At 37.8% G+C, this 23,432-nt stretch overlaps 1 long non-coding RNA gene across 1 annotated transcript in view; it reads right to left on the bottom strand.

Moving 5' to 3' along the window:
• The window catches only part of LOC140845756 (uncharacterized), a 36,391-nt gene extending 25,830 nt beyond the window's left edge, over positions 1-10,561 (bottom strand). Inside the window, exon 1 of the long non-coding RNA XR_012124632.1 lies at positions 10,063-10,561. This is a non-coding gene — a long non-coding RNA (uncharacterized lncRNA). The remainder of the gene's footprint in view (positions 1-10,062) is intronic.
• Positions 10,562-23,432: the final 12,871 nt, after the last annotated feature.

The following is a 23,432-nucleotide window of genomic DNA, read 5'->3' as shown; positions in this document are numbered from 1 at the left end:
GCTCTCACAGGGCAGAGCCCCAGGGAGGCAGCCATTCCGCAGCCTGATGAGGGATCTTTGGCAAGAGATAACAGCCAGTGAAGAAGGAAGTGGCTGTTCATTCCCCCTCCCAATGAACATCACCAGGAGCATCAGCAGTGTGTGTGCACATGCCCCCCCCCCCACACACACACATGCATGCTCACATGCACATGCAGAACACATGTAAGTAGTTGCCATCTGTCAGGATATTTTAACATCAGTCTTATTGAAGATCCTTCTCAACAGTTCACTTGTCTCCCCTTCCTGTAAGAATACCCAAGGAAACGGGGCAGAGAAAGCCTCATTAGTGAGGCTTCAGTCAATGACCAGCAAGGAATGACTAAGCCAGGCTGTAAATCCGAAGCACCTACCTGTCTAATGAATCAGTCTTATCCAAAAAATAGGCTTTGCAGATGAGACCCACCCAGCGTTAGCTATGACTCCCTTACTGCTTTCCCCAGATTACCAAAGAAAGGAAAGATACAGAGTTGTGAAGGTAGAAAGGAAGAATTCAAGTAAGTAAACAAAAGTTCCCTCCTTTTCTGGGGTGTTTAGCCCAGTGTATTGGCATCTCAGAGTTAAGCCATCAAGTTCAGACAGAAGAAAAGAGGATTTCTACAAAGACCAACTCAAAGACATTCTGGCTACAAGTGCTTTAACTCTTCCAGATCACTAAGGAATCATTTGGGGATGGCTCCCAACTTTGGAAGCTGAACCTGGCAAATCCTCCTTCCTTCTGTCTTTTTCTGCCATGGCACCACTTTCATTATCATATGAAATAGCAATAATGACAGAAACAATTTCCATTCATAAAGGTCAAATATTTGTGAAGAACTGTGCTAGCCTGACTCCATAGCCATGTGCACCTCTTGTTCTCGTGAGTGAGCAGCACACAGAAAGGTTCTTTAATCAAATATGCTCTGGCCTAAGAATTTTAGAGCTTGAGGAGAACTAAGAGGTGGTCTCACCTAAACTCTTCATTTCATGGACAAGGAATTAGAAGCCCAGGGAGGTGAATGATGGGTCGGGATGGTGACAGTAGCAGAAACACAGGTCAGAGCTTCCTGATTCCCGGGAGAGGACCTTTTCCAGGACGTCGTCTTGCTACATGGGAAAACAGTTAAGTGAGATGATCCTTTATAAATTTACCAGAAACTTTTAAGACTTTTTTTTTTAACTTTCATCTTTTGGACATGTTCAGCCTCCACCATGGACAAATGAGTATTTTTGGTTTAATTCAGAAGAGAAAATTAAAAATACTTTGACTAGAATTAATCAGCTCCTGGACGTGTTCCAAAGCCAATTATTTTCACGTACTAAATTTAGTTCAATTTAAAATGCCATGATTCAGTAAGGTTTCTATCCAGCTCATTCCGGTTCTTCTTTCTGTTGCTTTCTTCAGGAGTCACCTATCCTGTCACCCAGAGAGTCCTCACTGAAGTGTTTCCCTTCAGATTCTTCCTCTTTGGTTCTCAGGAAGAAATGCGTCTACTCCAAAGCAAAACTGGACAGTGTTCCCAGGCTAAGTGATAAGCAAGTTTGTCCTTTTCATTTCAGCCTTAAAAAAAAAGTCAGAAGCATGGGGTCATCCTTGATCTTCCCTTTCTTCATATCCTTCCCAGCCATGGTTTAGTTCTGCCAATTCCATGTTCAAACTAGTCCCCAAATCCAGTGCTTCTCTCCTCCTGCCGCCATGACTGAGTTGGTCCCAGCCATCAATCATCCCCTCCAGCTCAGATCGCTGCATCGGTCTCTCGGCAGGCGGATTCCTTGCCTCTCCTTTTGCGCCCCTGCCAGCCCCCTTTCAGCACTGCAGCCACCGAGATCTCAAGACTGCAACTCAGCCTGTGTCCCTGTCCCTTTTCAATATGTCAGTATCTCAACACTTGGAGTAGAACAAATTTCAAATGCTTCAGTTAGACAAAGCCCTCCGAGGTCTGAGCCCTGCAGCTTGGCCGGCCCCGTTCCGCCTCATGCTCTGTGTTCCCACCCCAGTGGACCGCTTGTATGTGGTGTCCTGGCCCACCTGTTCTCTGGGCCTTTGCATGACTGTTACTTCTTTTCAGTTACCTCTCTTCTCTCCTCCTCCTCCTCTTTTTGCCACAAACTTCCCCTTTTGACCAGCTCCTTCTGAGTTTTTCATTCTCAGTTAAGCATCCATTCTTCTGGGAACCCTTCCTTAGCTCCCTCCCCCGGACTGAAAGAGGTGCCTCTCGTAATATTCCCATCACCCCTCTGCTTACAGCAGTCACGGGACTTAATCACACTGGAGAATCACTGCCTCTTGCTTGCCTGTCTCCTCCTCTGAACTGTAAGTTCCTTGAAAGATAGAACAGAGTCTTCTTCAACACCTCCCAGGCCTAAATCAGGGGATTATGAAAATACAGTCTGAAGCCCAAATTATGAGTCAGCTTTGAAGGGACATTAACTTACCCATATTAGCAAGCCCTGGCATATGCATCCACAGATTTATTTTAATACTGACTAAAGACTTACACAGATCTCTACAAATCTTGAGATCCAGATTGAATTTAATGAAGTCCCAAGTTCATAGCCTAGAGAATGTCTGGGATTCCCCCAAATTTTAGTATCTTGCTGGTGCTGAAATTTCTCAGATCTCCTTGCCTCTGGTGTCTGGCATGGTCACATGCTATGTCTGTACTTCACTGCATTGACCTAGATGTGAAACTCAACATATATTTGAATCCCACAAAAAAATGCTCTTTACAACAAACTTTAATGAGCAACATGTACTTGACTGATAATTTGGAATCAGAGATGAAGGAGAATTTATATTGCAGACACTTTCTAACATCGTTAGAAAAAGTTCCTAACACAAGCCAATGTGGACTGCTCTGTCTTCCCCGTTGTCCATGTCACTGCCACGTTCTCCGTGTGCCCTCCCCACCATGTGCACACTGGTGCATTTATGTGCATGGAAAAGCCGCTGAGGGTGGGGGATTAGAGAATGCGAGTTTAGAGAACGGGTTCTGGCATCGTACTTACATCTCTGTTACTTCAGGAAAATTATTTTAACTGATTTATGACTTAGATTCCTCAATGGTAAAAGAGGAATAAGATTACTTATTATATAAGATTGTTGTGTGGATAAATAAAATAATAGACAGTAAGTTCTTAAAATCTGCATAGCACACAAAGTGCGCTCAACTATTGTTAGTAGTTTGTATTGTTCCACCCAAGCACATCAAAGTATTCTGGAGACCTACACTCTAATTTAGAGGGAGCAGTATTTTTCTTTGTAACATCATTAACCACGTTAGTTATTAAGTGTTATTACAATGTACATGCACAATAGATGGAGCTTTTCAGAATTTACTTAGGACTCTAATTCAACATCGTTTGTCTAAGATACAAGTGTCACTCAAGGGCAGCTCTCCTACTCGTGGGTGGAACCAGGTCATTGGAACACAAAGTTCAGGTGACTCCCTTCTCTCCCTCTTAATGTGCTTCATAGATGATCATAAATCATTTGCTGCTTGTGATGTGAGTCCTTAAAATAACTTGGAACATGTTATCCACATATAATAATAAAATTGCTAGGATGGTTTTAAGTTAATAGTTAACCAGCTTTATAATAAAGACTGTATGTATAATTTTACACTGTTTTCTTCTAAAGTAAATAATAAGCCATCTGTATATGTTACAGTCCAAGAGTTTACCAAAATTTGTCCTTCTCAACTTCTTTTCTATCACTCAACATTTTTTCCCTGGAAAATGAGAATGGGTTAAATAGGAGGGCTTTGCTACTTTCAATTCCAGCTATGTAGGCAGTGGCTGGAAAATCTCAAATTCTGCTTTCCCAATGTTTGATACTGTATTTCACACTAGGAAGTATTCAAGAAATACTATTGAATTAATATAAAATACATTTTCTCCCATATCATATAAATGGTTAGACTCCTCCCCAAATATGCCTACATATCATCTGTCTTCCAGTTGGACATTATATTTTGTAAGTCATGCTGCCAATAAATGGTTTCTCACATAGATTTAAGGAATATTTTCTGAAAATGACTGATGTCTTTGAATATTTATTCAATTTAGTAAATATTCATAGAATGCCTACTTTATGCCAAGTACTGTGCCAGATGTTGAGAAACAAAAGTATTTAGGACTCAGTTTCTACCTACAAGTAGTTCTCAGTTCAGTGAAGAAGACTGGCACACATCAGGTAACTATTTAATAACATGCAAGTCCAGCAAGCGTGGTATTCATAGATCTAAAGGGGGTAACCAGGAGAAAATCCTAATCTGATCTGGGTGGATTGGGGAAGAGAGAAGTCAGGGGTGACTATAGGGCTCACAGTGCCTGAACAGATTTGTAAAATGGTAGAGTCTAAAGCCATGCTAAGGAATTCAGGCTTTATCCTATTAGGTGTGGACAAGAAGTTAATGAACACTTTCAAACAAGTTAATAATAATTGGATCTGTTTTTAAATAAGTCCTTCTAGCAATTTTCAGTGCGTGGAAAGTTTAAGGGGACAAGAATGAGGACAATGAGATTGTCCTCTAAGTAGTGGTGAAGATAAAATGCAACATGGGAGGTGAGTAAAGGGATGGACAGGAGAAAACTGTAAGAAGTGATTAACTTGGTACTGGAGTAAGGAAGAGGGAAGAGTCAAGAATTCAAGGTGGATGCTAAAACCAAGACCGTAACAGGAGCAGATGGCAGCGGGGAGAAGGCTGCTAAGTATTTGACATGTTTTGGAGGTGCCTCTGGGACATCTGAGTAGAAATATCCAGCAGACCTTCGGATAAATGGATGTGAAGTTTGAGGCATTCTAGGCTAGAGGTATAATTTGGGAGTAAGTTAACCACTTCTTCTTGTGACCCACTATAAATATCCTGCTTGCAAATGCTGTGCAAAAACTCACTCTCCCGAGTTGGAAACTGGCATATGACTGGCTCACAATGACATTCACACTAATTTCTCCTAGGGTTTTGTGAGACTTTGATACTTTTAAGCAATATAAAGCATGAAAGAAGTATCCCTGAATAAGGGAAACAATGACTCTTTCATGTACTCATTAGGAGAGGAGAGCCTGAGGACGGAATTCTCATGTAACTGCCTCAATTTCTCTAAAACTCAGTGTCAGATGGTGCTAGTAAGGTTTCAACCAACTGCTTTGCTGGATGTTGATATAATCAGTTGAAATAATGCAATCTTAAAAAGAAAAATACTTCTGCTGTTGGTAGAGTTTAAAAATACCATGATGTTTCATGGTTTAGGCTTAAGTACCTGGCTACTTATAATTCCTTAATTTTTTTTTATAAACAACGTGAGAACATTATAGCAAAGAAACTGAAACTAGGAAAGGAATTAAATCTGCAGGAGCTTTATTTTCATGTATTCAGAGGCCCGAGCTTCATTAGGAAACAGGATTCTGTGGTCAAATAAAAATGGCAAATACTATATTCTGCATTTCCCTCTTGGAAATGTGTGACGTTTGAGGAATCTTCAGATGTAACATGCTGTCCAGTTGCGGATTATCTATAGTATCCATAGATGTAAAATTGTGTGAAAAGTCAGAGCTGGAAGATATTATAGGACTGTGAGATTTTATTTCTGGAGAGATCTTGGAGGTCATCATCTAATATCCTTATTTTGTAGAAAAAAGTTTAAAACTCACAGAAGGAAAGAGATTTGCCTAAAATCACATAAGCAGGAAAATATTGGATTGCAATCCAGGTTTTCCAACTAAAGATTCAAGATGCATACATGATAAAAGTGAACAGTTTGGCAACTGATCCATGAAGTAATGCGACAATCAGGGGTTGGAAGGAAGAAAGTGTTGCTCCCTATACTTTATCTGAATTGACTAATATAAATTCCCTAAGACAAAGCTGTGTTGGATACCACTTAGCTGTCATCACTGACCCAATCGTAGCTATTTTTAAGGTAACTGCATTTTTAAATGATTGAACAGTTCCCAAATATTTGTTTAGCTAGATCCTTAACTTTGCCATCAAAATGTATGTCTGGAGAATTAACATATAAACTTCAACCATAAAAGCACTAGAAAAATATTGTCAATTAAAAAAAATTCTTAATGGTAAGTGCCTTTAAAATAGGATATAAACCATAAGTCATAAAAGAATCATTGATAAATTTTATGACATAGAAATTCTAAACTATGTATTAAAAGAAATTAGAGTAACATTAAAATATGGGGAAAAAAACATTTGCAACTCAGTTGACAGAAAAAAGAACCACTTTGTTTAACAGAAAAAAACCTTTACATTAAGGTTAAGAAATAAACAACTCAATGATAAAAGAGGCAGGGGAACTGAATAAACAATTCTTGGGAAAAAAAATAAATTGCTCAAAAGCGATGAAAAGTGTTCATCTTCTCCCATAATTGAACAACAAAAGAATATTAGAGCACAGAAACATAATTTAAAAAATATCTGTGACAGAATTTAAAAATGTGAAGAAAGTCATTGCTGGGGTGAGTGCAGGTACCTAGACACCTTCACACCTTGTTGGTGAGGGGAGCAAGTAGCAGAATCATGTTGAAGAAACCCTTGACATATCCATCAGATAAAAATACATGCTCTTGTGGCTCAGCAATACCACACATTACAATATGGACTTGAATATCCATTCTTGGAAAACACATTCATTGAGTACTTACTCCGTAGCAAGTTCTGTTCTAGGGGCTGGAGACAAGTGATGAACAAAGAAGTATGCTAAGATATGTAGTAGGTTGGGATTTGTAAGGCAAGGAAATTCTCAGGATTTATGATAATATAATAGAACATACTCTGACATAGGAATTAGGAAGTCTAATTTTAATTTTGTTTTGTGGTCAAATTAATGAGTAAACTTGTGCTTCAGTTTTATTTTCAGTTAAAACAAGGATTTTAATGTATTACCTCTACAGTTCTATTTGCTATTAAAATATTTATGATTTGATAGTCCTTTCTGGACTGCTACAAAAAATTCTGTGCCAACAACTTGGACAACCAGAAGAAATCAGTAAGTTCTCAGAAATATACAATCTTCCAAAACAGAATCAGGAAAAAATAGAAAATATGAACACATTGATAGGTAGTAATGAAATTGAATCAGTATTCAAAAAACTCCCAACAAACAAAGCTCCAAGACCAGATGGCTTCACATTTAAAGAAGAGTTAATACCCATTCTTCTCAAACTATTCCAAAAATTAGAAGAAGAAATAATGCTTGTATATTCATTCTATGATGCCAGCATTACCCTAATACCAAAAGCAAAGACATTACAAAAAAAAGGAAAATTATAGACCAATATCCCTGATGAACATACATGCAAAAACCCTTCACAAAATATTAGCAAACCAAATTCAATAGTACATTAAAAATATCATTCCATATAACTAAGTGAGATTTATTCCAGGGTTACAAGGATGTTTTAATATCAATAAATTAATCAACATGATACATCATATTAACAAAAGGGAGGATAAAAACTATATGATCATCTAAAAAGATTGTGAGACAGCATTTGAAAAAATTTGACATCCATTCATGATTAAAAACACTTAACAAAGTAGGTATAGAGGGAACATACCTCAACATAACAAAGGTCATATATGCAAGACCCACAGGTAACATCATATTCAAGGTAAAAAGCTGAATGCTTCCCCTAAGATCAGGAACAAGACAAGGATGTCCACTCTGGCCATTTCTATTCAACATATTACTGTCTATCTTAGCCATAGCAATTAGGCCAGAAAAAGAGATAAAAGGCATACAAATTGATAAAGAAGAAGTAAAACTGTCAATATAGAAAACCTTGTAGATCCACCAAAAAACTATCAGAACTAAGAAATCAATTCAGTAAAGTTACAAGATACAAAATTAATATACATGTATATGTTGTGTTTCTATACGCTAATACAAACTAGCAGGAAGTGAAATTTAAAAACAGTCCCTTTTATAATTGCATCAAAAAGAATAAAATATCTAGGAATAAATTTAACCAAGGAGGTAAAAGACCTATACTCTGAAAACTATAAGACAATGATGAAAAAAACTAAAGATGACATAAATAAATGGAAAGATACTCTATACTCATGGATTCAAAGAATTAATATTGTTAAAATGTCTATACTACTCAAAGCAATCTACAGATTCACTGCAATCTCTATCAAAATACCAACTACATTTTTCATAGAACTACACTAAAGAACCCTAAAATTTATATGGAACCATAAAAGACTGAATAGACAAAGTAAAAAACAAAGCTGGAGGCATCACACTAACAAGAAAGCTATAATAACCAAAACAGTATGGCACCAACACAAATATAGACACATAGATCAATGGAGCAGAATATAGAGCCTAGAAACAAACCCACATATACATGGTCAATTAATTTATCACAAAAGAGGTAAGAATATACAATGGGGAAAAGATAGTCTCTTCAATAAATGGTGTTTGGAAAATTGGACAAGTGCATGTGAAGAATGAAACTGGGCCACTTTCTTTTACAATGCTCAAAAACAAACTCAAAATGGATTAAAGACCTAAATGTAAGACCTGAAAACATAAAATTCCTAAAAGAATACAGGCAATAAGCTCTCAGACACTAGCCTCAGCAATATTTTTCCGGATTAGTCTCCACAGGCAAGGGAAACAAAAGCAAAAATAAACAATAGGGATGACATCAAACTAAAAAGCTTTTGCACAGTGAAGGTAACCATCAACAAAACAAAAAAGCAAACTACTGAATGGAAGAAGATACTTGGAAATGATATATCCAATAAGGGGTTAATATCCAAATATATATATATAAATTCATGCAACTCAACACCAAAAAAACCGCAAATAATGTGATTTAAAAAATGGGCAGAGGACCTGAGATATTTTTCAAAGAAGATATACAGATGGTCAACAGACACATGGATAGATGCTCAACATCACTAATCATCAGGGAAATACAAATCAAAACCACAGTAAGATACCACCTCACTCTAGTCAGAATGGCTAGAATCAAGAAGACAAGAAGTAACAAGTGTTGGCAAGGATGTAGAGAAAAGGAAACTATTGTGCACTCTTGGTGGTAATGTAAATTGATGCAGCCACTTTGGAAATTAGTATAAAGTGTCCTTAAAAGGTTAAAAATAGAAATACCATATGACCCAGTAATTCCACTCTGTATGTTTATCCAAAGAAAGCAAGAACATTAACTTGAAAAGATACATGCGCCCCTATGTTCACTGCAGCATTATTTATAATAGCCAAGCTATGGAAGCAATCTAAGTGTCCTCTGATAGGTTAACAGATAATAAAGATGTGGTACATATATACAACTCAGGCATAAAAACAGTGAATCTTGCTATTTGTGACAACACCGATGGACCTTGAGGATATTACATTAAGTGGAAGAAGACAAAAAAGACAAAGAACTTATGATTTCACTTATATGTGAAATCTTAAAAAACAAACAAAACCAGAAACAGACTCATAAATATGGAGAACAAACTGGTCGCTGTCAGGAGGGAAAGCATGGAGGAGATTGGGGTAAACAGATAAAGGGGATATTAACTTGTTATAAAAGAAATAAGTCACAGGGATGAGAAGCACAGCAAAGGGCACATAGTCAATAACACTGGAAAAACTTTGTATGGTGACATGGTAACTACACTTCTGGTGAGCATTTTGTAAAGTATGTGGTTGTCAAATCACTATGTTGTACAGCTGAACTAATATAATATTGTATGTCAACTATACTTAAGTTAAAAAAAAATCCTCTCTTGAGATTTAAAGCAGAACCCATATTTAGTTAAGAGGGGAAAGGAGTCCAGGTCTTGCTTCCACCCAAGACATCTGAGAATTAAAGGGCTCACAACTTCAAAATGGAGCATTTTCTCAATGATCTTTGTAGAGCATAAACTCTACTTGATGGTAAATAATCTAAAACATCATCTGTAGAAAAAGAAAATACAGATATAAACAGAGCACAAAAATCACACCTATTTAAACAATAACACAATATACATCACACAGCTATTTGCTGTTAAGTCCTATTTCACTCACCTTAGTGAATCAGGACTCCTCTGTGGTGAGGGTGATTTCAGCGGAGACTTTCAGAAGGGCTGCTCTAGGCATTTTGCTGGCTGTTGGTCCCAGAGTTTGATGCTGACTTCTTAAAGCCTCTTTCTTAAAGTGGATTCTGGCTAATTTTGCCCCTGAATTTTAATTCCTCAAGAAGAGACTTCTAGCATCTGTTCACAGCATAACCTTTATTTCAAACTGTTCCCATCCATGGAACAAAGTACATCTTGCCATTTGGCCAGCATATGGTCATGGTATTTAGGAAGCAACGTTTCCCATATCAACTTGCTTCTCTCATCTTTACAGTCCTGACATTCTCCTCGTCAGGCAAGATCCCGGAGTTTAGACCATTCTCAACAGGCCAGGATCCTGCAAAGTCTAGAGGAGATCTGTACAAGTTGTTTTTACTTTCATGTCTATTTTATTTTTCATCTCTTTTTCTCATATATATTTTCCTTTTGTCAGTAGGCCACATCCCCAGGGATTAAACTTCTTGCTCCATTGATTTTGATTCATACACCTTCCCGATCTGTAAGGATCATTTCCTTTCACACTGAGATATCCTTTGTATTACAGCAGGGAGCTGGGCAAGGAAATAAAAAGCAGGAGGGCTCCTCTTTCAGCGGACAGCTATAAAAATTTACTATTATCTTTGAGGCTTTAAAGATAATTTCTCAAACCCAAATTTATTTACTCACAAACATCAAAACTTTCAGAATTCTATAATCGTTTATCTCAAATATATACTTGAAGTATAAAAAGAAAGTAAAACTAGCTGTACTTACCATTAATTATCATTTCAAATCTTTCATATTATAGAATAAAATGCATATAGAAAAAGCCATAAAATATAAATGTCATAAGTTTATAAAGGTCATAAATGTAATAAATGATTGTCAAGGGCTGTGAGAAGTCATTGATTTTATCGTACTTGCAGATTAACAGGTTAGTCAGCCTCAGAGTCATAGACGCTGGTGGAAGTTAGGAGACTCCTGGGTCAGAGACAAAGGACTTTGTTACTCAGTCACAGTGGGCAACAAAACCTTCGTATTCCTGCTGATGCTCTTTCCCTCAGGGTCAGTGTGGAATGGCCCAGATGGATGGTGACCACGCAGTGGGCTCGCATCAGTGTGGAGGCACTCAGAGTCCGCTTGTCTGTCTTTTGTTCTGAAGGGAAATTTTATCTTTGTTACAGTGCACAGCAAATAAACCTACCTTCTGGTTCTGAGGGAGACGCTACCCTCACCTGCCAAAGGATTCTCTACATGGTTATTCTTGAAGAGAGAGCAGAGAAAAATCTGCCATTGTTGACAAGCACATATAAATATGAGCACCTCATAAAGAATTGTCTCCAAAATACTGTTAGAGGGCAATCACTTATTGAAGCACCACCCAGGTCAAGATAGAATATTGATCGCATGCTCACAGCTCCACGCATGCTCCTTCTAAGCACAGCCCACCCTCTGACTAAGTAATCCTGCTTTTTATGATAATTACTTCTTTGCTTTTCTTTAAACTGTGAAAGGAAGGCAGACCCAAGAGAATTATGAAGAGAAAAGCATTTTTATTTACAAACTCTGCTCACTGAACTAAAAAAAATTAATTAGGTGTTTAAAGGAAAAGACCCCAAGGCATTAAGGTTTTTGAGTTTATACTTACTCTAGTCATGGTGGAAAACAGCAATTTTCTTATAGGACATGTTGTCAGTATTTTAAAAGTCAGGGAAAGGGAATTAGTGACTTACAGAAAATGGCTCACCAGGCAGAGGGGCCCTGTTGGGTTTTTGTTTTGTTTTGATGTTCTGTTGGGGAGGTGGTTATCTCAGGATGCAGTTTTTCTTTCCTTGACACTGGGACATGGTGTGCACATTTTTTTTCACTCATAATAAAGCCAGGGCTATATGTCAGTTTTGGTCTTACAGTCCCTCCTTGTGGACAAATTCTACCCTTAGGATATGGGTTTAACCACACACATTTTGTTTATTTTTAAGCTATTTTTTAATTCAATATCACTTATTTGATGTCTTATCTATTTGGTCAATTTTATTTACAGAAATGCAACAAGAGATATTACTGTGCACGGAACTTTTTATTGTATGGTGTTCAGAACTAGAGCCATATGGTACTAATGGTTGAGAGTTAATTCCTCTTTTGAAGCTTGGTAAAGTCCCTGGGGTCATACCTTTGAAAATTCATGTTAACAGACACATTTCCATGACTCTCATCAACTCAATTCATTTACTTCAAAGCTAGGAGCCCCAAATATGCCATTCTCCTCTGTCCAGATTCTGTGTGGACTGCCTAAAATACAGAAATATCATCAAGTTTGTTTCCATGACAGAAATGATACTGTTTGCTACCTATAAAACAGATAAACAGATTTTGGAAGCACAGTGGTAGGTCCTAGTCTGAGTTTCTGGAAAGACATGGTGTGTACCACTAATACAAGTCACATTTATGACTGGTTTCTTTTTTTTTTAATTTTTAATTAAAGTATTATTGATATACATGCTTATGAAGGTTTCATATGAAAAAACGATGTGGTTGCTACATTTACCCATATTATCAAGTCCCCACCCATCCCCAATGCAGTCACTGTCCATCAGTGTAGTAAGATGTCACAGATTCACTATGTGCCTTCTCTGCGTTACACCGTTTTCCTCGCGAACCCACACACCATGTGTACTAAACATAATACCCCTCAATTCCTTTCGCCCTCCCACACTCCTCCCCTTTGGTAACCACTAGTTCATTCTTGGACTCTCTGTGTCTGCTGCTATTTTGTTCCTTCAGTTTTGCTTCATTGTTATATTCCACAAATGAGGGAAATCATTTGGCACTTGTCTTTCTTCACCTGACTTATTTCACTGAGCATAAAATCCTCCAGCTCCATCCATGCTATTGCAAATGGTAGGATTTGCTTCTTTCTTATGGCTGAATAGTATTCCATTGTGTATATGTACCATTTCTTCTTTATCCATTCATCTACTGATGGACATTTAGGTTATTTCCATATCTTGACTATTGTAAAAACTGCTGCGATAAACATAGGAGTACATATGTCTTTTTGAATCTAAGAAGTTGTATTCTTTGGGTAAATTCCAAGGAGTGGGATTCCCAGATCAAATGGTATTTCTATTTTTAGTTTTTTGAGGAACCTCCATACTGCTTTCCACAATGGTTGAAATAGCTTACATTCCCACCAGCAGTGTAGGAGGGTTCCCCTTTCTCTGCATCCTCACCAGCATTTGTTGTTCTTAAGTCTTTTTGATGCTGGCCATCCTTACTGGTGTGAGGTGACATCTCACTGTGGTTTTAATTTGCATTTCCCTCATGATTAGTGATGTGGAGCATCTTTTCAAGTGTCTGTTGGCCATGTGAATTTCTTCTTTGGAGAACTGTCTCTTCATATCCTCTGCCCATTTGTTAATCAGGTTATTTGCTTTTTGGGTGTTGAGACATAAAAGTTCTTTATATATTTTGGATGTTAACCCTTTGTCAGATATGTCATTTACAAATATATTCTCCCATACTGTAGGATGCCTTTTTGTTCTGCTGATGGTGTCTTTTGCTGTACAGAAATTTTTAGTTTGATGTAGTCCCATATGTTCATTTTTGCTTTTGTTTCCCTTGCTTGAGGAGATGTGTTCAGGAAGAAGTTGCTCATGCTTATATTCAGGAGATTTTTGCCTATGCTGTCTTCTAAGAGATTTATGGTTTCATGACTTACATTCAGGTCTTTGATCCATTTCGAGTTTACTTTTGTGTATGGAGTTAAACAATAATCCAGTTTCATTCTCTTGCATGTAGCTGTCCAGTTTTGCCAACACCACTTGTTAAAGAGGCTGTCATTTCCCCACTGTATATCCATGGCTCCTTTATCATATATTAATTGACCATGTATGGTTGGGTTTATATTAGGACTCTCTAGTCTGTTCCATTGGTCTGTGGGTCTGTTCTTGTGCCAGTACCAAATTGTCTTGATTACTGTGGATTTGTAGTAGGGCTTGAAGTTGGGGAGCATAATCCCCCCAGCTTTATTCTTCCTTTTCAGGATTACTTTTGCTATTCGGGGTCTTTTGTGGTTCCATATGAGTTTTAGAATGATTTGCTCTAGTTCATTGAAGAATGCTGTTGGTATTTTGATAGGAATTGCACTGAATCTGTAGATTGCTTTAGGCAGGATGGCCATTTTGACAATATTAATTCTTCCTATCCATGAGCACGGGATGTGTTTCCATTTATTGGTATCTTCTTTAATTTCTCTCATGAGTGTCTTGTAGTTTTCAGAGTATAGGTCTTTCACTTCCTTGGTTAGGTTTATTCCTATGTATTTTTTTCTTTTTGATGCAATTGTGAATAGAATTGTTTTCCTGACTTCTGTTTCTTGTAGTTCATTGTTAGTGTATAGGAATGCCACAGATTTCTGGTATTAATTTTGTATCTTGCAACTTTGCTGAATTCAGACATTGAATCTAGTAGTTTTAGAGTGGATTCTTTAGGGTTTTTATGTACAATATCATGTCGTCTGCAAACAGAAACAATTTAACTTCTTTCTTACCAATTTGGATGCCTTTTATTTCTTTGTGTTGTCTGATTTCCCTGGCTAGGAATTCCAGTACTATGTTGAATAGATATGGGGAGAGTGGGCATCCTTGTCTTATTCTGGATCTTAAAGGAAAAGCTTTCAGCTTCTCGCTGTTAAGTATGATGTTGGCTATGGGTTTATCATATATGGCCTTTGTTATGTTGAGGTACTTGCCCTCTATACCCATTTTGTTGAGAGTTTTTATCATGAATGGATGTGGAATTTTGTCAAATGCTTTTTCAGCATCTATGGAGATGATCATGTGGTTTTTGTCTTTCTTTTTGTTGATGTGGTGGATGATGTTGATGGATTTTCGAATGTTGTACCAGCCTTGCATCCCTGAAATGAATCCCACTTGGTCATGGTGTATGACCTTCTTGATGTATTTTTGAATTCAGTTTGCTAATATTTTGTTAAGTATCTTTGCATTATGTCCATCAGGAATATTGGTCTGTAATTTTCTTTTTTTGTGGTGTCTTTGCCTGGTTATGGTATTAAAGTGATGCTGGCCTCATAGAATGAGTTTGGAAGTATTCCCTCTTCTTCTACTCTTTGGAAAACTTTAAGGAGAATGGGTATTAGGTCTTCACTAAATGTTTGATAAAATTCAGCGTGAATCCATCTGGTCCAGGAGTTTTGTTCTTAGGTAGTTTTTTGATTACCAGTTCAATTTCATTTCTGGTAATTAGTCTGTTCAGATTTTCTGTTTCTTTCTGGGTCAGCCTTGCAAGTTTGTATTTTTTTAGAAAGTTTTCCATTTCTTCTAGGTTATCCAGTTTGTTACCATGTAATTTTTCATGGTATTCTCTAATAATTCTTCGTATTTCTGTGTTTTCCATAGTGATTTTTCCTTTCTCATTTCTGATTCTGTTTATGTGAGTAGACTTCTTTTTCTTGATAAGTCTGGCTAGGGGTTTATCTACTTTGTATATTTTCTTGAAAAACCAGCTCTTGCTGATTCTTTCTACTGTTTTATTCTTCTCAATTCTATTTATTTCTGCTCTAATCTTTATTACGTCCCTTCTTCTACTGACTTTGGGCTTCATTTGTTCTTCTTTTTCTAGTTTTGTTAATTGTGAGTTTAGACTGCTCATATGGGATTGTTCTTTCCTGAGGTAGGCCTGTATCACAATATACTTTCCTCTCAGCCTGGCCTTCTCTGTGTCCCACAGATTTTGCAGTATTGAATTATTGTTGTCATTTGTCTCCATATATTGCTTGATCTCTGTTTTTATTTGGTCATTGATTCATTGGTTATTTAGGAACATGTTGTAAAGCCTCCATGTGTTTGTGGGATTTTTCATTTTCTTTGCATGATTGATTTCTAGTTTCATACCTTTGTGATCTGAGACACTGGTTGGTACAATTTCAATCTTTTTGAATTTACTGAGGTTTTATTTGTGGCCTACTATATGATCTATTCTTGAAAATGTTCCATGTGCACTTGAGACAAATGTGTATCCTGCTGCTTTTGGGTGGAGAATTCTGTAGATGTCTGTTAGGTCCACTGTTCTAATGTGTTATTCAGTGCCTCTGTCTCCTTTCTTATTTTCTTTCTGGTTGATCTGTCCTTTGGAGTGAGTGGAGTGTTGAAGTTTCCTAGAATGAATGCATTGCATTCTATTTCCCCTTTTAATTCTGTTAGTATTTGTTTTACATATGTAGGTGCTCCTGTGTTGGGTGCATAGATATTTATAATGGTTAAATCTTCTTGTTGGATTGAACCCTTAATCATTTTGTAATGTCCTTCTTTGTCTCTTGTGACTTTCTTTGTTTTGAAGTGTAGTTTGTCTGATACAAGTACTGCAACTCCTGCTTTTTTCTCCCTATTAGTTGCATGAAATATCTTTTTCCATCCCTTCACTTTTAGTCTGTGTATATCTTTGGGTTTAAAGTGAGTCTCTTGTAGGCAGCATATAGATGGGTCTTGGTTTTCTTTCCATTCAGTGACTCTATGTTTTTTGATTGGTGCATTCAGTCCACTTACATTTAGGATATCGATAGGTATGTACTTACTGCCATTGCAGGCTTTAGATTCGTGGTTATCAAAGGTTCAAGCTTAACTTCCTTACTATCTAACAGTCTAACTTAACTCATTTAGTGTGAAATTACAAACACAATGTAAAGGTCCTTTTTTTCTCCTCCTTGTTCTTCCTCATCCGTTCTTTATATATTAGGTATCATATTCTTTGTCTTTCCCTTGATTGACTTTGGGGATAGTTGATTTAATTTTGCATTTGCTTAGTAATTAACTATTCTACTTTCTTTACTATGGTTTTATTCCCTCTGGTGTCAGCTATTAAACTTTAGGAACCCTTCCAGCTATAGTAATCCCTCCAAAATACACTGTAGAGACAGTTTGTGAGAGGTAAATTCTCTCAGCTTTTGCTTACCTGGGAATTGTTTAATCCCTCCTTCAAATTTACATGATAATCTTGCCAGATAAAGTAATGTTGGTTCAAGGCTCTTCTACTACATTGCATTAAATACATCATGCCACTCCCTTCTGGCCTGTAAGGTTTCTGCTGAGAAGTCTGATGATAGCCTGATGGGCTTTCCTTTGTATGTGATCTCTTTTCTCTCTCTAGCTGCTTAAAAAGTCTGCCCTTATCCTTGATCTTTGCAATTTTAATTACTATATGTCTTGGTGTTGCCTTCCTTGGGTCCCTTGTGTTGGGAGATCTGTTGATCTCTTTGGCCTGAAAGACTATCTCTTTCCCCAGATTGGGGAAGTTTTCAGCAATTACCTCCTCAAAGACACTTTCTATCCCCTTTTCTCTCTTCTTCTTCTTCTGGTACCCCTATAATACAAATATTGTTCCATTTGCATTGGTCACACAGTTCTCTAAATATTCTTTCATTCTTAAATGTACCTCAGTTTCTTTGTATTCCTCTCCTCTAATTTCTATTTCATTCATAGTCTCCTCTACCATACCATATCTAATCTTTTAAAACTTTCCATTGTATGTTTCATTTCTGATACTGTGTTCTGTAATGATTGGATCTCTGACTGAAATTCATTCCTGAGCTCTTGAATATTTTTCATTACCTCCATGAGCATGTTAATGATTTTTATTTTGAAATCTCTTTCAGGAAGATTCACAAGGTCGATGTCGTTTGAATCTTTCTCAGGAGCTGTATTCAAAATTTTACTTTGAACCAGGTTCCTTCGGCATTTCTTATTTGTATATGGTGCCCTCTAGTGTCCAGAAGCTCCACTCTCTGGAGCTGCTCAGCCCCTGAAGCAATGTTGGAGGTCACAGTGGAGTGGTATTGGTGCCTGGGGGGCAGAAAGAGCTGTTTTCTGCTTCCTGGCTGCTATGCCTGTCCCCACTGCCAGAACCAGTTGGTTGAACACACAGGTATAAGGCTCTATGCTTCGCATTTGTAGTTGCTGTAGACAGGTCTTTCCTCTGGCTGGCCTAACGCCAGGGTAGGGTTTTCTGATTTGCGAGCAAGGTGGGGCTGTCAGGGAGAAATGCACAATAGGCTGCATATCATGGAGGGGTTCCTTGGAGCTGTGTAGCCAGCCAGGGAGCTGGAGCACCTGAAGTTCATTAAAGTTCCTAACCTGCTGGGCAGAGTGCACTTAGATAATTTTGTCTGCCTGTCCTTTCTCCTGAGCACTAAGCTCTGTGCAGTCCTTGCCCCTTTAGCAGCCCTCTTGCTGTTAGGAAGTCTTTCAGACATCCTGCCTTTCCTTTGTCCCAGAGCAGGTGGATATGGATCCCTGCTTTCCACAAGCAGCTGAAATCTCAGTTTCTCCAGGAATGCTGCTTGTCTTAGCTCTCCAACCCCCTAATCAAGAGAGTACCATGCAAGCACCATGAAATGTAGGTTTGTGCTCCCAGAGCAGATCTCCGGAGTTAGGTATTCAGCAGTCCCAGGCCTCCACTCTCTCCCCGCTCTGTTTCTCTTCCTCCCACCAGTGAGCTAAGGTGGGGGAAGGGCTTGGGTCCTGCTGGGCCATGGCTTTGGTACATTACCCTGTTCCGTGAGGTTTATTCTTTACTCCAGGTGTATGCAGTTTTTGGCGCAGTCCTCTTTCCTGTTGCTCTTTTAAGATTAGTTGTATTAATTATATTTTCATATTACATGCAGTTTTAGGAGGAAGCCTCTGTCTTACCTCTCATGCAGCCAACTTTAATCCCTTCTTGTCATGACTGGTTTCTTAATAGTGGGACTTGAAACTTAATCAAATGAAAATTTTCTTTTAAAATAATATTTCTGGCATAATTGTGTTACAAAAAAAAATTATCTAAATTTTGGAACTTCTGCAAATAACTACATGGTCATGGTAAGTAAAGGAATTCAGTAAGGAACTTTAAAAAGAGTTAACCATTTTCCTGAATAGTGTTGTGTATACAAGGGAAATCAGCATACATCATTCTTTACCTAATAATTTTGCCTCATGATTAGTCAGCTTACAAATATATATTAGGCATTTTTGTTGGATTTTTTTCTGATATTTGAAGAGCCAGTTTTAACAAGATGACACTTTTAAAGTATATTACACTAGTATGTACAAGTCTAGCCTGTTAAATTAAGAGTTACAGTGAGATTTAAAAGGAAAATGTGACCAAAAATGACTTATATAACCAATTAAAAAAAAAGAACATTAACTACAATTACATGAGGTTCTTGCAGTTGTAGGTAATTAATCTCATTTTGCTGACCTTAGGTTAAGCAATCCACTTTCATAAAGTCTTCTGCTTCGAGAATAAAGTGATTTGGAAACCCTTAATTGAATCTATTCAGCGTCTAGAAGTTTCCACTTGGGGCAACAATGCCAGCCTATCTGGGAAGCCTGTACCTGTGCCTCCACTCCCTTTTGCATTAATAGATTTGGAAGAGTTGTACACTAAACCATTTTTGATGCCTCTTCCAGAAAACACAGTTTCTGATATCCGGCTTGTAGTAAGGCGTTCCAGCAAGGGTAAGTGAAATGCAAGGATGCCCTGTTATTAATAAGGCTGAGTGGTTCCTGTTCATTCACTTTCATCACTTTTAGTATCAGAATGCAAAACAGTGGAGTTCTCTATGGAGATATGATGCATAGTTATTTCTACGATTCAGTCACTAATGATCATGAAAAATAAAAAGAAACTATGAAGCATGAGGGTACTGCAAGGCTCTGGGGTTCTCTAATTCATTCGCTGAGGATGTTCTATGAATACAGGTTAAGGCTGTCACCAATTAACAAGGGAATTTTAAACCTAGAGAAAATAATATAAAACAATAATAAATTTGTTGTGTTACTGTGGCCAGTCTTTGTAAATATCTGTGGTGTGTTTTATTCACAGGATTCTAGGGAAAACTATCTTGTGATGTAAGGGCTTTTTAACTGAGCAAATGCATGGACAACCAGAGTGATTTCTAGTTCTTATTAAGAACATTCCGTCCACTCAGGAATTACTTATTTTAACAGAATGAAAACTGAGTCCTACTTTAACTCTTTTTATAGCCACTTATGTGTAATTTTCTGATAAAAATTTCATACCTTTTTTGCATGTTGTAAATAAACCTATCAACATTGAATCAAATATGTCAACATTTTAAAACCTTTCATTGTTCCTTTCACAGTCATGATTTGAAAATGAAGGAAAATTAAGTTTACGTCCTCTTAAACCTTCTCCAACTTACTATACACTCCTTTACCACCTTCTGTCACATTCTGGCACAACCAGGCAATTTTATTTCAAGATAAAATTATACTCTTTTATTCTTGGTACCATTTAAGTGTATGTCCCTAAACATGATAGCTTGGTTTTACCAATTTTAGAACTTCTATGAATGAAGTTATACATATGTATTCTTTTGCCTCTGGCTCCTTTTACATTGTGTCTGTGAGATTCATTCATGTTGTACATCACTGCAATTCATTCATTTGCATTATATTCATTGCAGTTATTGTGTGACTATACAAAAATGTTATCCATTCTGTTGTTGATAGTCACTTCGGCTGCTTTCAGTTTTTGGTATTTAAGAGCAATGCTGCTATAAATCTTAGAAAATCAATGCTAGTGCATCTATGCCCAAGTTTCTCCAGCTTATGCGCCTAGAAGTGGAACTGCTGGGCTATGAGCATATGCATGTTCAGCTTTACTAGGTCAGGCTAAATTTGTTCATAAGTGGTTTTCCTTTTAACCCGTGCTGACAGTTTCTACTGCTCCACGCTGTCCTCACGCTTGGTATTGTCAGACTTTCATTTGAACTTGGAAAGCATAGCACTGGTTATAACTACCGTGATGACCACAGTCCTCGTAGCAGCAGAGCTGTGCTGACGCTCGCCTCTGAGACCACTCCACCTGTCCTAGAAAACCCCCGCTCTTCTGCCCTTCCTCCCAGCTCCTCAGCAAGCTTGGTCTCTATCTCCCTTCATCCTGGGAGGGTATCCACTGGCTTCCCTCATCCTAGCTCTTTCCCTTCTCCCCTTTCCTTTCATCTTTTTCCCTGCACTATCGTTTCTAGAACCTTCTCTTCAGTTGAACCTTCTTTTTTAATTGGCTCCTTTTCTGGACTCCATCCCTTTTGAGCAGCTACTATTTATTATACTAATTACAGACTTTGTTCTCTTCTTAATTTCAGGAGGCAGATAAATAGAGCCCATTTCACATCTCCAAAATGTCTCTGTATTATGCACACCAGCTATGATGGTATCAATCATATTCACTATCCTTCTAAGGAGATACCTTCTGCCCGCAACCCCTTAGGCTACTGTGTCTTTTTAATTATGTGATATGTGATCCCTCCTCTATTCAGAGCCCACTGAGCCAGGTGTGGTAGTTGACCCAAGGTCATCCGATCCATGAAGGGTCCAGCAACCCGACATGGCTCTGTAAGAAAAGATGAACCAGGCCAGTTTGATTATTTCTCTTGGAAATTTCAATAGGGAAAATCAATTGAGAATGAGGAATTTATCAGTAAAAATAGGAAATGAACACTAGATAGAATTTAGAAGAGTCAGAGTGGTCCATGTGTAAAAAAGATACGTGAAAGCAAAAACTATAAATAAGCAGACACTGAAAAAAACCAGGAGTTTAGGGCAACTGGAGTAGCAGCAGATAAAGAAGTAGACACTAAGGATCCTGCCTGGCATGAGTCTGCTCCTGTGGTTCCAGGACCCCCCTTGGACTTGATTCCAGTCTTGTGAGACCTGGCTGTAATTGTGTTCCTAGATGCCTATGAGGATTCTGTCTTGATTTCTGCCCTGTCTACAACCATCTGTCAAACCCTCTCATTACTCCAGGTAAGTTGAGAGAATTTCCTCTTTATGTTGTAAGCAAAGATATGATCTAGAAAAGCTTTAAATTAGTTATATTTCTTCTCATGTGGGACCTTCAGCTGATGATCCTCTCTTTAGGCCCTTGGCCTTCAATGGAGGTTGACTGTCAAACACACCCTTCCAGATCTTACTTCATTTGTCTTTCAGTACACAAAAGTTGTTATGTTCAGTTTGTTAAAGGGGCCACCGGCTGTTAGGTTTTTACATTTCTAACCATAATGTTTGTAAGAGAAACTATTTTTACTGAAAACATTACCAAGAAGGATGTAGCACGGCATGTTCCCAAATGGAAGTAGTTGTGTCTTCACACATCTTGATGAAGGGCACCACTGAAGCCAAGGGATAAAAATACAACAGCAAAGATAAGACATGGTAAAAATAAAAAATGTACATGTGATCCTAAGGGGAAAAAGAGGATAGCTGCTTTTAAACTAATATAAACCAGACACTGAATAATGGTCTTAATGTAAAACGCCCCATCCCTAGTTTTAATGCAACATAGACATTCTTTAGGTTTACTGGGACCTTTTTCAAACATCTTCACCATGACTTTATATATATTCTCATTACTAATCCTGATGTTACATATGTGTTAACTCTGAACTTAAGTAATTCTGTAGGTGAAAACTCTTCAGGAAGAGGTCAGATTAGCCAACAAAACAAATTATATAATCAGAGAAGTTGCTCCACTTATGGAAGGGGCCAAGAGTTCAGCAAATGAGAAAAGAGGGTCATTGAATTGAGGTGACTTACCCAGAGTCACATATCCACAGAGGTCTCAGAGCCAGGATCAAAACCCAGATACTGTTACCCTTTTCCCCGGGGCTTTGCCCATTTATTTATACATTTTTCCAAAAAAATTAATCAGCCTCTGCCAGATCTTTACCCATCCCATCAGTTTGAAGCCCCGGGCATATGGCCTTCAGGACATGTTATCTTAACGTCAGGGTCCTTTAGTCATCGACAGTGAATACGACTGCCCATTCTGGAAGGCAGAAGCTGAAAAGAAAACGGTGAACAAAATTGAGAAAGGCAGTCCTATCAGGAAGTACGAGAGGCAGAGAGGCGTGAACGGGAGGGGAAAATGCTAGCAGGGAGGATGAGGGGTGGCACACACAGGATCTGGCCTACTTACTACTTTTTCTTCAGCCTTCTATTGACTCAAATGAAGTCGGTCTGATTTTCACTACATGCTGATACAAAAAGAAATAAAAAACAGATGACGTAACTATGGAGGCATATGATTTTTTAAGATGTGGATGGTGAAATTAGAAATGCTAAAATAAGATCTAAGTTTTGTGTTGCAAGAGATATAAAAGGAAATGAGAAAATATTCTTAATATAGGAGACTAAAATGAGGATAAAGAAACATAGTTGCCATTTTATTGGAAGGAGAAGAGATTTTTCTTAATTTTTTTAATGTTACTGTCTTTAGAAAAAAGGAATTGTGGCAATTTAGGAAGATGAACAAGATGCTTAT

Source organism: Manis javanica, chromosome 13 (assembly GCF_040802235.1).
Source record: "Manis javanica isolate MJ-LG chromosome 13, MJ_LKY, whole genome shotgun sequence".
NCBI classification, from domain to species: Eukaryota; Metazoa; Chordata; class Mammalia; order Pholidota; family Manidae; genus Manis; species Manis javanica.
Note: the sequence above shows the minus strand (reverse complement) of the source record. Positions and strands in the feature narration are given on the sequence as shown.